Source organism: Vulpes vulpes, chromosome 13 (genome assembly GCF_048418805.1).
Source record: "Vulpes vulpes isolate BD-2025 chromosome 13, VulVul3, whole genome shotgun sequence".
NCBI classification, from domain to species: domain Eukaryota; kingdom Metazoa; phylum Chordata; class Mammalia; order Carnivora; family Canidae; genus Vulpes; species Vulpes vulpes.
This window is the reverse complement of record NC_132792.1, coordinates 51,672,977-51,688,803: the sequence shown is the minus strand read 5'-3', so window position 1 is coordinate 51,688,803 and position 15,827 is coordinate 51,672,977. Positions and strand designations below refer to the sequence as shown.

Here is a 15,827-nt window from a genome sequence, read left to right as displayed (position 1 = left end):
GTTCTGTTTTTTTTAATTAATTAATTTGAGAGAGAGTGAGAATGCTAGTAGGGGTAGGGTTGGAGGGAGAGGGAGACAAGGAGACTCCCCGCTGAGCAGGGAGCCTGACTTGGGGCTTGATCCCAGGACACTGGGATCATGACCTGAGCCAAAACCAAGAGTTGGTCGCTTAACCAACTGAGCCACTCAGGTGCCCCTCTCTGAGTCTTTCTAATAACTCAAACAAATTGCTTATGTTAAATAACCTCCAAGCTTCTAATTTTAGCACGTGCTAAGCACATAATAAGCGCTAAACACATACTTATTTGTTAAATGAATTAATGAGCAAGTAAATGGAATCTATTTTTCTCATGTTTCAATTATAGTTCCTTGTAGAAAACTTGACATTTCAGAAGAGTATAAAGGAAACAAAAATCACACATAACCTCACCATTCTGAGACAATTATGACTAATATTCTTATATATCTCCCTCTTCCATTTCTTTGTTTTCCTATTTTATTTCTGCTACTTTGGTAAATGTGTTGGTTATAAATGGGGAGAGGCGTGATTAATATATTCCCTTTGTGAGGCATTTGGAAACTCTAAATGAAAAAAAATAAATCTTTAGAATCCAATTGTGTGCATAATTTTATATTCTACTTTTTAAAAACAGTCTAAGTAAAAACATTTTCTTATATTACTAAAAATTCTATAGAAGTATGGTTGCTAATATCAGCAAAATAGACAATGATATGGATTCTCTCTTTTTATTTTTTTTATTTTTTTTATTTTTTTTTAATTTTTATTTATGATAGTCACAGAGAGAGAGAGAGAGAGAGAGGCAGAGACATAGGCAGAGGGAGAAGCAGGCTCCATGCACCAGGAGCCCGACGTGGGATTCGATCCCGGGTCTCCAGGATCGCACCCTGGGCCAAAGGCAGGCGCCAAACTGCTGCGCCACCCAGGGATCCCCTGGATTCTCTCTTTTTAAATGAACTAGTACCTTACTTCATGCCCACTGGTCACCTGCAGTGATTTGTGGAGCATATACCATGTGTTATACATGAATACTACTATCAAACTCAGGGCTTTCCTCCCAGTTTTATTTTCCTAGAACTTAATACTCATCTTTTCACCCTGGGAAGACATCCTGGACTTCTATAATATATTCCCTCCTCTGTGTTCCCATTTCACTTTGTCTATCATTATATTACTGAAACTTTTATTTTATATCATAATTGGTTATCTATTTCCTCCTGTTAGTTATGGGCTCCCAAAGTAAAGCTTGTTGTTCATCTTTTGTCCTTACAACCTAGGACAGAGCCTGGACCAGAAGAGGGTTTTGTTTTGTTTTGTTTAAATCTCAATTTAAAAATTAATCCCATAGTGTAAATAGCCATCTGTTGGAAATTTTCACCTTTCAGGATTTCCCACCATTTCAACTCAACATGTCTAAAACTATTAAAACTCATATCTCCCCCTACAAGAAAACAAAGTAAAACAAAAACCTCCTTACTCCTTCTATAAGAATATGTCTCCTTGTTATTGGTACTTTATTACCTTGATCACGCTTTAAACTTTGAAATTACTTTGACTATATTTGGTTGCCTCTTGTTTCTAGTAACAATTTATTCTTTCCACAAATATACCAAGTGTTACTTTATGCTATGTCTTGCTCTGGGTGCTAGGTCTCTAATAGCAAAGATAACACACATGGTTCCTTACTTTTTGGAGCTTACATTCTAGTGGAAGGAGACAGTTAATATACAAAGAAGTAAACAAGAAAAATGTCAGATAATGCTAAGTGCTTCATGGAAAATTAGAACAAAATGGTAAATAGAGAGTAGCTACTTTAGGTTAATCATCAGAAAAAGCCTCCCTTTAGGATATTTCTCCTGTCTCTCCCCTCTCTCTAGTCCTGCCAAGAGGCCCTCCTCACTTCATGCCTGCATTAGCAGAACAGCTTAACGGATGGGCTTCCAGGCTCAAGAATCAACTCCATATCCTACCACTAAGTTGATTTTGTATTTGATTGTTGTGGGAAAGATGGAATAAGATCTGTAGAAAATTATAATTTTCTCCTTTGTTAAGCACATAGATAACAGCTAAATTACAGAACTCAGGCCCAATTTTTACTCACCAAACAAAAAACTTAATTACTCATTACGTTAATAAGGGATTAAAACTGGAGAGATCTCTTTGAATTTCAGCCCAGAGACCTATCTGATTAGTGTTTAGGGAAAAGGGATTCAGAATCACACCCTGGAGGGCACAAGGACTGAGTCCCTTTTCCTTAACCATGGAAGCCAGACAGAAAAGAAAATTCATGGAATTCCAACTAGGTGTTATGAATTGTTTTATTATCCTTCTATTACTTAAGCCTCATGATAGCCCTCTAATTATATAACTAATTAACTTGCCTTAAATCCCCACAACTAGTAAGTGGTAAGGTGTACAGTGACTAGCACGCAAGTTTGGGTAGAAACCTTAAACTTTACAAATTGTGGAATATTACTCAGCCATTAGAAATGACAAATACCCACCATTTGCTTCGACGTGGATGGAACTGGAGGGTATCATGCTGAGTGAAATAAGTCAATTGGAGAAAGACAAACATTATATGTTCTCATTCATTTGGGAAATATAAATAATAGTGAAAGGGAATAGAGGGGAAGGGAGAAGAAATAGGTAGGAAATATCAGAAAGGGAGACAGAACATGGAAGACTCCTAACTCTGGGAAACAAATTAGGGGTAGTGGAAGGGGAGGAGGGCAGGGGGTAGGGGTGACTGAATGGCGGGCACTGAGGGGGGCACTTGACGGGATGAGCACTGGGTGTTATTCTATATGTTGGCAAATTGAACACTAATAAAACATAAATTTATTATTAAAAAAAACTTTACGAATTGTTTGGTTATGAACGATATCCTGAGAAATATAAACAAGAACTACAAATAAGTTGAAAGAAAGTGGTACCTAGAACAATTATTTATAGAATGAATGAAAAAACACAGGGACTTAAAGATTTGGGGCTTTACCCAAAGAGCAATGAATAAGAATTTAAGGGTTTTAAATCAGAGAAGGACAACACCAGACCTGTATTTTAAAGAAATCACTACATCTGCTTGGTGGAAAACAAATTGGAGAGAAATCAATTTAAATGCAGAAGGACTACTAGGGGCAGAGGGGTCAAGGGTGAGGTCATTACAACAGTACAGATGAGACTTGGCAATGTATCTCATTGTGTAGGGAGAATGGGATGGGTTCAAGAAATATTTAGGAGATAGAATAAATAGGATTTGATGACTGATTGTATTAGCTTATGAGAGATATGAAGGTTTCTAGAATGACTGGCTGTATTTCCAAAGTGAGTAAGAAACTGGGATTAATTAGTGGTATTGAGACCCCAGCTGGAAGGAGTATTGTATGCGGAATGAATATCATAAATTCAATTTGCAGAAGTAAGCAGGTGAAGAATGAGGTAGGGGATGTGCTGTATAAGCCCATTGTGAGTAAGGAAGATTTTAAACTCACTGGCTGAGAATAGTAATAGTGATCTCTGTTAATTTTTTTTTTTTTTTTTTGAGAGGATCCTGGAGGTATGGGACCCTGCCCCTCTTGGGAAGAGGGGGTGGGGGCCAGATTGCTCCTAGTTACAAATCCCTGATCTAAACTTTTAAAAATTTGTCATGCCAATGAGTAAAAATAAATTTTTAGTGAGTAGTCCCATAAATTATATTCATTTATAAAATACTACTAATCTCTACAGTAATTTATTGTGTAGATAAAATAAATAGAGATAAAAATGGTCTCAATTTCATGTCCCCCAATAAATCATGATACTCTGGAAGTTAACTGGCTCTAGAGAATTTTAAAAAACAAAGTATTATTATTTCAGACATACAACTCCTGGAAGAATCAAAGCCACCTTAAATCTTTTAATTTAAATGAAATTGTAGATCATGACATGCCATGAAGTTTGAATATTAAGCTTTGAAATTTTTCTCTGAACTTATTCTATCAATAAATAACCTTAGGGCACTCCCCTCCCCCCAAATAACAGTAAACCATTATTCATCTTAATTACCAAGTCCTTTGGCAGTTCCTCAAATTTCACACCTGAAGTAAGTACCTCTATTCATTTCAACCTAATTCTGGCCCTGCTCTGGCTGCCCCTGTGAACTTCACTTTATGTGAGACCCAGAGCTATCTCCATGCTCAGGAAAAATTTCTGCTAGTGCAGTCAGATGTACTCTTAAATCATACCTTCCCTGAAGTATAAGATGCGTGGAGTACAGACCTTCTGATTTCTTCTCTGCCATCTCCCCCAGTTTCTACCAGAGTACCCAGCACCAGAAAACCCTCAACAAACATTTGTTGAATGAAGGAAATATTTAAAAATAGGTGACAGATATATAGACAGATATATAAACAGACAAACATCTAGATAGATAATATTTTAGAGCAGTCAAGTTAATCTTAAGACTCAATCAAACAAATCAGATAACAAAAGAAGTTCTCATCTAAATATAAAATACCCTTACCCAAGCTGAGAGGCTACCATCCTGGAGCCCAAGTAGCAACTCCAGACAAGTAACCAGTCAAAGACAGGCTGCTCCCAGCCCACACACAGCAAACTTCAAATTCATAGGATATTAGAGTGAAAGTATATGTTTATCTATTAGCTGGCACTGTTTAAGCTGCAAGAGACAGAGACACAAATTTAAACCTATTTGAGTAAAAAGAGGAACTGATTAGGAGGATTCTGGAGTGTTTTATGGGACCTAAAGAGAGTAATATGGGCTTGGGGAGTTGGACACCAGGACTTCAATCACATCAAGTCAGTGAGACAGTGGGGGACTGTCTCAAATCTCTGTGCCTTTTCACATCTACCTCCTTCCCTACTTCTATGTCAATTACTTTAATTTTCATACTATGAGGTAGATACAAATAACATTTCTATCTTATGGATGAGGATGATGACTCTGAGTAAGTTGTTCATGGTCATAAGCGTAACAAGGGCCCAGCTGGGATTCAAATCCAAGCAGTCTATTGCCAGAGCCCATTAACTTATTATTATGGGATATTTTTAAAATAAATACACAAAAGTAGAAAGACTAGTACAATGAATCCTGTGAATGGACTAATCTAGCTATGACAATCTAGGACACACACACGCTGTAACAATCATCAACTTATGTTCACTTTGGTTTCAACTTATGTTCACTTTGGTTCTAGGTGTCCCTACACTTAACAATTAACATTTTCTTAACATCATCAAATATCCAGGGACGCCTGGATGGCTCAGCAGTCAAGCATCTGCCTTTGGCTCAGGGCATGATCCCAGAGCTCCAGGATCGAGTCCCACATTGGGCTCCCTGGGAGGCTCCTGCTTCTCCCTTTGCCTATGTCTCTGCCTCTCTGTTCCTCGTGAATAAATAAAATCGTTTTTAAAAGTCATCAAATGTCCAGTCTATATTAAAATATCTAGTTGTTTCATAACTTTTTTTTCCTACAGGTGATTAATTTGCATTGAGTTCCAAATGGTATCCAAACATTACATTTGATCACCATATCTCTTAAGTCTCTCTCTCTCTTTTTAAGAACCTACACTTTATTAGGTTAGATAAGGCCTAAATAGTTATATTTGAAATAGAAACTGACATATGGCATAAAACATAAGAACAAAAGTAAAATGGGAATTTAGAAATAACTTTTGGTGACAGTCACCAAGAATATTATTATTGCTCTAAAAATACATATATAGCGGAATAATACATGATACCTATTACATTCCCTGTAAATGACAAAGGATTCATATACCTCTAAGTACTCAAACACTTTCCTGTACGTAGGAGATCCAATGCTCAAACATATACAAAAGATGGAAATACATTTATACCTAACTATTTTACAAATTCAAAAAAACTCTATTATGGTAAAATTTAAACATGTTAATAGTAAACATACTATGCCTGATAAGCTTCAACAATAATCATGACTAACCTTGTTTCATATATAACCCCACTCATTTATCTTCTCCCATATTATTTTGAAGCGATTCCAGACATGGTAACATTTAATCTATAAATAGTATTTATCCCTAAAAAATAAGGATTTAAAAAATAATAATAAAAATGCCATCATCACATCTAAACTATTAACAACAAAACCTTCATATCATCAACTATCCAGTCAGTGTTCAAATTTCCAGTTGTCCCATAAATTTCATAATAGGACTTCTTTCATACAATATGTTTGTTTAAGACTCCAGTAAGGTCTACAAATTATAATCAGTTGACAGTTTCTCAAGTCTCTTTTATTGTATAGGTCCTCCTTCATTTCTCTTTCTCTCCCTTGTAATGTACGTATCTGTTGAAGAAATTTGGTCCTACGGTATATCCTACATCCTAGACTTTACTGACTACAGCCCTATGATGCCATTGAACATGTTCTTCTGACTTCAGTATTTCCTATTAACCTAGTAATTATTTAAAAAAATTGATCTTGTAACAGGGTTGGTTCTATGAAAAGGCTGCTTCATAGGTGGTGTTATATACTTCCTTCAGGAGTCACATAATAACTGGTTGTCTATCTACCTATCTACCTGGTATGTTGGCAGTTAGTGATGATTACTGTCCATAGTAGCACTGCCCAAGATAAATATAATGAGCCACAGATGTAATTTTAAGTGTTCTAGTACCCCTATTTTTAAAAAGTGAAAATAATTTTAATTATATATTTTATTTAACTCAATATATCTAAAATATTATCATTTCAACACTTATTAAAAATGATTGAGATATTTTATATTCTTACTTTCATATAATTTTTCAAAGTCCTGTGTTTTTTCCATTCATAGCTGGTATGTGTTAGAACCTGCTTGCACTGGCCCATGAAAGCTGTCATCTGAACTCTACATTCACGACATCCCATTGATAGCTAAACATTGGCTATGGTGGTAGTATTTATACCATAACAAATATCACAAAGCATGTTTTTTCCATCTCAGATAGCCAGTAATTAAACATTTACCAGCACATCACTGCTTATAACACATCTTGCTTTGGACCAGCCCCATTTCAAGTGCTCAATAACCACGGATGGCTAATAGATTTTATATTGCAAATAGCCCATCACGGGGCCTGCAGTTGAGGATAATCTGTTCTATTATTCCTTCTCTGTTTATTAGCTGGAATAGTTCTATAGATTAAAATTTTCTTCATTAACTATTTAACTATCTTAATTAATGTACAGTAAATTTAAGGAAGGCAATGTAAATCTTTAATTTTTTCCTTTATTAACTAGTATTCAAAATAATGAGTTGATTCCCTAGCTAAAGTACCCAACTAGTATTTCTTGGTAGCATTATAAACTCATCGATTCTAACATATTTGACTGTTTCAATCCATTGCATTTACTATTTTTATTGATGTCCATATTGTCCCACCCTTGGCCACAGCAAGCTTTTAATTTGGAGCCCACATTTCAGACTGCTAAGCTACCACTAACACCAGCCAGACTTTATGCCTCATAATTTCAACCATTAGAAAGCGACTGGCCTTATTTTCTAGATCAAAAGTTCAAAAATCCTGGGATTTATTGAACCAGCTTGTTTCAAGTGTCTACCACTATGTCCAGCAGTGTCACATGGGAACCTGGCAGTTCTGTTAGGAATCAACGGAGGGGCTACCCGAGAAGAACAATTACTTGGTTGACAAAACAACAGATGTCCAGAATAACATATTTAAAAGATTACACTGAAAATTTTAAAGCATATCATCTTTTTCATGTCATTGACTGGTTGCTTTGTTTACTCATTCAACACGTATCTATTAAGAACCTTTGACAGTCATGAACTATTATTCTGACTGTAAAAGTTAATTTTAAAAAAATAAACCTATATGAAATTCTTGAATCTCTAAAGATTTTTGACTTTATTGAACTGAAAGAGAATGAGTGTTAAAAATAACGCCGGGACACCTGCAACCCATTGTTTATAGCAGCAATGTCCACAATAGCCAAACTGTGGAAGGAGCCTCGGTGTCCATCCAAAGATGAATGGATAAAGAAGATGTGGTTTATGTATACAATGGAATATTACTCAGCCATTAGAAACGACAAATGCCCACCATTTGCTTCAACGTGGATGGAACTGGAGGGTATTATGCTGAGTGAAATAAGTCAATCGGAGAAGGACAAACATTATATGTTCTCATTCATTTGGGAAATATAAATAATAGTGAAAGGGAATAGAGGGGAAGGGAGAAGAAATGGGTAGGAAATATCAGAAAGGGAGACAGAACATAAAGACTCCTAACTCTGGGAAACGAACTAGGAGTAGTGGAAGGGGAGGAGGGCGGGGGGTGGGCGTGAATGGGTGATGGGCACTGAGGGGGGCACTTGACGGGATGAGCACTGGGTGTTATTCTGTATGTTGGCAAATTGAACACCAATAAAAAATAAATTTATTATTAAAAAAATAATAACGCTTTAGAAAGTAGGCACAGGTCCTTTAGAAAGAAGCACAGAGGCATAATTGCACATATTTAAGACAGAGCATCTTTTTGTTTCATATGAGTTCAAGAAAGAGGCACCTTTTACTCAGATTGTCCCTTAGACATGAAAACTAAATTTTACATTAAATGATCTCATTCTAAATTTATCTACAGCAAAAATTAAATGAGACAACAAAGACCTCTAACGGAAAACTGCGGCCCCTCCGACTTCTTAGTATCCTCTTACTGAAGTCTCTGAGGAACGCTAACGTTCATCCAACATCCCTACTAATCAACCAAGATTGGGCAGATGGGTATTTCAGTCTCGGTCATATGCTTGCATAATTTTCTGTGAGCAAAATATGAATAACTTATAGTCTAGTAAAAACAGAATGCACAATAACCAAAACATTCAAAGAATGAATCGTTAAAATTCACCAGGTATTCCAAAATAAGCAAAGAAGTATTTTCATGATTTTCTTTCTAAAAATGAAAATATTAGTAAAGGTTTCAAAACTGAAACTTAACTGACCTTCAAATTATAGTTGTCTTTAAAAAAAAATTGTAGTTGTCTTGTAAGATTTAAGGTTTTTCAATAAGCTTGTTGCACAAGTTCGTAGACAATTTAAAAACATGCACAACCATAAAACATGCTGGCAGGAAAAATAATTAACCTGGGGGAATAAACAGGGAAAGTTACCAGGCAAGGGAAGGCCTAGATTCCAAGACTCCCACAAACAACAAATTGTTATCCAGTTCATTTTATTTTAGAATCTTGGTTCCTTTTTGTGGGTGGGAGGAGGCACAGGAGATAATTTAGGGAAAATAAAAATATTATAATTAACTTAAAACTTTTCATTCAAAATGGAAATTGTATTATTGAGAGAAAAATATATACTTTTAGAACTCAAATGATGTATTTTATTGAAGACTAGCAAGGAAGGAAAGAATAGGGCATAACTAGAAATTCTTTTTATTTTTGTAATACTGATGATTCTAATTGTCCTGTGCTTTGAATAACAGTAATACATTTTTGCAGATTTCCCTTCTAAGAGGGGCTTGTACTTCTCCAGGAAAGTGTTTTTTTTGATCAAAATACTTTTATTTAGAAGTGTGTTATTTAATAGTTCTAATTTGGTTAGCAACCTTTAAATATATTACTTAGTCATTTATGATAATTTGGCTTATATAATTATACTTATTCATATTTGCTATATTCCCTTGAATTGTAGGTTTCAGTGATTTCTAGGGGATTTAAAAGTACAAACAAGAGTTATTATCCTTGCTTAGTCACTATATTTTATATTATTTATATCAATATAATCTGTTGCAAATTCAAGTTGATATTATTGCTTGTAATTGTGTTTTACTGCATGCACTAATAATGATACACTGTCATTTTTTTCAATCAACATCTACAGAAAAATTGCCAGTGAAAGACACTATGTTAGTCTGTTATGGATAGTCCAAAACTAAATATGAGAGATGCTGTTCCTTTAGAGACTTTGTAGCAGCGTGGTGGTGAAGAGAAATTCATACCTCTGCATGTTAATATAATGTGGTAAGGGTAATGATAGGTAGGGGTCCTGAGTATTTATGAAGGCAAAAAGGTGTGTGTGTGTGTGTGTGTGTGTGTGTGTGTGTGTCTATCTGTAGGTAGGTAGGTAGAAAAGACTTTCTAGGAAGAGATGATAACTGAGGTAGGCTTTATTTATTAAAGAATAATTAGTAATTAATCAAATGATGAGAAAGAGGGTAGAAAGGAGGGTGTTCCAGATAGAAATAGCACCACTGTTAGAGAACAAAGTAAGATAAGAAGTGGAGAGAAATGATAAGAGATTAAAACAGAAAGTCAGATGGAGGCCAGATCATAGAATTATTGAATTCCATGTTAAGGAGCTTGAACTTTATCTCACAAGCAATGATGATTCACTGAAATGTTTAAATAGGGAGAGAAAAATGGTAAGATAATGACAGGGCCAAACCAGAGACTAGAAGACTAGTTAAAGGATACTGTAGTATTCAGAATGAGAGATGAGAGCCTAAAATTAGGACAGTGATAGCAGAGGTGCGGAGTAGGAAAAGGCTTCAAGAACTAATCAGGAGGTAAAATGCCTAAGAGTTGGTGATTAATTGAATGCGGGACACACAGAAAATGGAAGAGTTAAAGACAAAAGACTTCAAGAACTAATTAGGAGGTAAAATGCATAAAAGTTGGTGATTGATTGAATATGGGACACACAGAAAATGGGAGAGATAAAGACAGCTGTGAAGCGTAGCACCATACCAAGTACAAAGAGAATATAGGAGAAGGAGTAGGTTTCACAGGAAGTAATGACTTCAAAAATTTTAGATTTGTTGAGTCTGAGATGTAACTGAAGCATAGATGTAGCAGCCAATCAGCAGCTCTGCAGAAAGTTTTGAGGTACAGCTGTAGACTTAGTGACATTATCAAGTGATAGTTAAAATCATGTCAATGGGTCAAGCAACTCAGAAAGATTGTAGAGAGAATTTTTCCCTCTCAACTCACTGTGAAGTTATACTTTTAGAGTGTTTATCTTCACCATTAACTGAGGACTTTAGATCCAATACCCCCCATGACTGGATCAATCTACTTGATTCATCTTTTTTTTTTTTTTTTTTTTAATGATAGTCACAGAGAGAGAGAGAGAGGCAGAGACACAGGCTGAGGGAGAAGCAGGCTCCATGCACCGGGAGCCTGATGTGGGATTCGATCCTGGGTCTCCAGGATCACGCCCTGGGCCAAAGGCAGGCGCCAAACCGCTGCGCCACCCAGGGATCCCTTGATTCATCATTAATTTCTGTATCTTTGAGGTTATCTTCCGAGTCTTAGAGATGGAGGCTCATATTAAGTGAAGAAGCACAAAACAACAAAGACAAACAAACAAAATATCTAAAATTAAATATATTGACAGTTCATCAGGACTGTCTCTTACATTCCAGGGGCACAACAATACCCTCTAACATAATAATTCTTCAGGTTTGTTCTACTTCTTAGTTTAGTTTTTTTTTTTTTTTTATCAAACTCTACCTGTCTAGCAGAGATATCACCAAATTTTTAGTGATTCAGTTGTCTATTAATATATCTTTTATGGGATCCCTGGGTGGCGCAGCGGTTTGGCGCCTGCCTTTGACCCAGGGCGCGATCCTGGAGACCCAGGATCGAATCCCACGTCAGGCTCCCGGTGCATGGAGCCTGTTTCTCCCTCTGCCTGTGTCTCTGCCTCTCTCTCTCTCTCTCTCTGTGAGTATCATAAATTAAAAAAAAAAAAAAAAAAATATATATATATATATATATCTTTTGACAACATGCTAACAAAGTAACAATTAGCAATAGTTCCATAAGATTTCTTACAGAACTTTTAAAGTAGCAGCTGAATTCCTTGATTAGTCTTTAAAACTCCAATTTTTGTTTACTTTTAAGTTAAATCAAAACTATTTTCTGAGCAGCTTCAAGAAAAGAACCATGAATAAAACTCTTATAATGACATTTTAGAATCATGTGTGGCAACCATGCAGATTAGCACTGACACAATTTCCAAGAGCTACTAAAGATAGATCTTATGCAATTGGACCAAATGAGTGGGTGGATTTTTTTTTTTTAAGTAGGGCCATGACCTCTGAGATCTTCTGTTGTTTTCACTATGATCTATAAACTGAACAAAGTGCTATTTTCTTTTTCATAGAAGTAGGCCATTACTTGTCTGGGACCATGGCATTGCACAGGAATGAAGGCATATTGTTTTTAACAGCAAATATGGGCTACTTGTGCCTCCTCTCCTATGTCCCATGTCCAATCAAGGTAAACAATTGCTATGACAATTTACATTTCTAATTTTTGACAATTCTAATTTGCCATAATATTTTTTGATGATCTCGGACTCTGCTGCAGAATCCTTCTAATCAGCAATAATTAAATTGCTATCAGTCAATTGAAGCTGACAAGCAAGATGGAACGTGACTGCCATTGCTGGTCAAGACCTTCCCTTTTCACACTTGATTTAAGGCAGGCATCAAATGTGATTTTCCTGGAGATAAAAAAGTGAAGTGAGAATATAAAGATAACCAGAATTCAGTTCCTCCTTGAGGGGGCTCACAATGGAGTATTGGGGACAGATATGTGGAACAAGTGAGGTTCCTTCACATTCAGACTTTAATCTGATTCTACAGCTTAAACAAGAAAGGGAAGATGGAAAAGAACATGTGCTTCATCTATGTCATCCTATGCAAGTATGTGGGAGTACAAAGCTTTTACCTCCTACCCAAACTGAGACCAGGCACATAAACATATTTCATTCAATCACAGTATTGAGAATTATCTCTTCGAAATGTTACAATAAACAAGGATTTAATGTTAACAACAGATACAAAAATTTAGCCAGTTAGGCACAAATAGCCAAAATAACAGGCTTACTACAAATCCTGTATTTGACATGGAGCAAATCCAAGCATAGCACTGGAATGCACGAATTTACCATATAAAAAATTTAAGAAAGTTTTTCCATGATCCTCAAAGTGAATCTCAAAAGCACAACGTCCAGCAACGGACTCCACAAGCCAAAGAGGGATGTGGAGAAAGTGGAAGGGATTCAACAGAGAGTCACAGAGATGATTAAAGGGTTGGGAAAATGGGAGCTAGAAATTATTTAGCCTAAGTTAGAGAAGACTACCAGGTTTCTTAATAACAGTATTCAAGCATAGGAAGGGTTGTTATATACAAGATGATGAACAGTTGCTTTCTATCTTAACTGGAGAGTGGAGAGAAGAAACAGACTTTGGCTACAGCATGAAATATCTAAGTTAGACATAAAGAACTTTTAAGAATGAGGATTATTGGATCAGAGACCTCAGGATCCTCTTGTTATACCTATTCCTTAAATGATGCTGTTTCAGAGGGTCCTTCTTAAACTCTTTCTCTTTTCACTTTGTCCTTAAAATTAATTTTATTTACATTGATTTAAATTACCTATTATAAGCTGATAATCATAACAAGTATGTTTGGGGATACACATATAATATACATAATTTATATGTTATATGTATAATAGATATTACAGTGTATATAGTATATACACATTATACTACAGTATGTGTAGCATATACTACGGTATACCACAATATTTATATAGTATAGTATAGTCTATATACTGTATGTATCTTCAGTCCAGACTACTTTCCAAATGCCCCCTGGACATCAGGCTTCTGTCTTTTACCTGTTCTACTGCAATAGCATCATAACTGATAACCCTATCTCTTCCAATCTTCAATTCCATGCTTGGTCTGTATCTTGGTGTGAACCTTTCTATCTAAAAGCAAGTCCAAGCATTTCCCTGCTTACAATTTTCTGATAGATCCCATTATTTACTTGGTTTCCATCATTTGGCCCCTTAACCTATCCATTATCATACCCTGTTATAATCACTCCCCAAATGTTATTAATTCTTTTTTTTTTTTTAATGTTATTAATTCTAAGAGAATTTCACTCCTTTCATCCGGCTGTGCTTTTACAGATCTGTGCTTTGTTAAGTCTCAGTACTCTTCACTCCTCCTAGAACATACCACCTCCCTTTTTTCTGTATTCAACTTCTCTTCAGCGCCAGGAATTTTTCATTGACCTTACCACATTGGACTAGCAACCCTCAATAAATGCTCATGAATTTCCGTGAAAACTTGCCTTGAATACTTTAATGTCGTAGCTAGTCTAAGAGCCTTCCCAGACTTCAGATTCAGTAATTGCTCATTTAGAAAACACCTAGGTAGCTTACTGATAGAATCTAGTGATCAACCTTCAAGAGTGGTATATAGCAAACTCTTGTGTTTATCACACTAGATTCTGGCTGCCATTCATTTGACACTCCCTGCATAATTTCCTTAGGCATTTCCGTATCACTTTGCTACTACTGGACCTAGTGCCTTTTCCTCCATCTCTTGGCCTGGCACAATTATTGACACATATACTTAGGCACTTTATGTGCATCTTCTCCAACTAATTTCCTACAACACTCCTGTGAGGCAGGATTAGTGTGCCCATTTTACAGGTGCAAAAGTCACCACTTATCCACAGATGACATAAATGTATGTGAATGTGTGTATGCATATATGTATATCTATGATACATATATATCCTATGAGCTCTAGTGTACTTAACATGTTCTCATAAATATCTCAAAGGAGACTCAAAATGAAATTTCCAAACATGAATTCATAACTTTACCCCTAAACTTTGCTTTTTGATGTTATCTGTTTTAGTGATTGGTGTCGGACACTTAAGAGTCATCCTCCACACTTTACTCTTCTTTAATCCCCATATCCAATCCATCACCAGCTTATATAAACTTTCCCTTCAAAATATCTCTTAAATTTGTGTTCTCTCCACTTTTACCATTATGAATCTAGTCCAAGTTTTCATCATCTCTTACAATAGCCTCTATTTCCTCTAGTCCTCATCTTATCCGTTATCTACAGCCAAGATGATCTGAAAATCCATATCTGATCATGGTGCTTCATCCTGTCCCTTTTTCCTACCGCATTCAAAAGTCCTTTAGCAGTTTCCCATTGTTCTTATCAAAAAAACAAACTTAAAACTGCTCTTCAATGGATCACATCCACTTCATCACAAGCCTACCTTTACTCACATCCTGCTTCCTCCTCAACTGCTCCATCCACTGGAGCAGTTGCTTGCTTTCTATCCTCCAAGCCTCATTCTTCTCCAGGCCTCTAAACAGGCTGGAAGGCTATCTCTCTTTTCCATTTCTCTGAGTTAACTCTTACTTATCTTTCAGATACCACTTTCCCAGAGAAATCTCTGATCACTCTCAAAATGCCAAGTGTTATTATAAGCTCCAAAACCACATTTTTCTCCTTCATCTCTCCTCCCTTCTTCTTTACATTTGTTTTCGTGATTATTGATGGTCAACTTCCTCTTCCTCTTGCATCATGAGAGCAAGAACTGTCTATTCTTTTTTTAAAAAATATTTTATTTATTCATGAGAGAGAGAGAGAGAGGCAGGCAGAGACACAGGCAGAGGGAGAAGCAGGCTCCATGCAGGGAGCCCAATGCAGGACTCGATCCCAGGACTCCAGGATCATGCCCTGGGCGAAAGGCAGGCGCTAAACCGCTGAGCCACCCAAGGATCCCAGAACTGTCTATTCTTGCTCACTATTTTATCTCTGGTACCCATCTCTACTACCTGGCATGTAGTGTTCGAAGAATTGCATAAATTAATTTGTTGGCTTGTATTTGCTAGGCACTGAGCTGAGTGCTTTACATATAGAATTTCATTAAATGTTCACAACACATTTATAAGGTTACTGCCTTTCTATTATTAG

General features: G+C 36.2%; 1 pseudogene; it reads right to left on the bottom strand.

Moving 5' to 3' along the window:
* LOC112930568 (small ribosomal subunit protein uS13-like) overlaps positions 1 to 15,827 on the bottom strand; it is a 126,496-nt pseudogene that overhangs the window by 99,034 nt on the left and 11,635 nt on the right.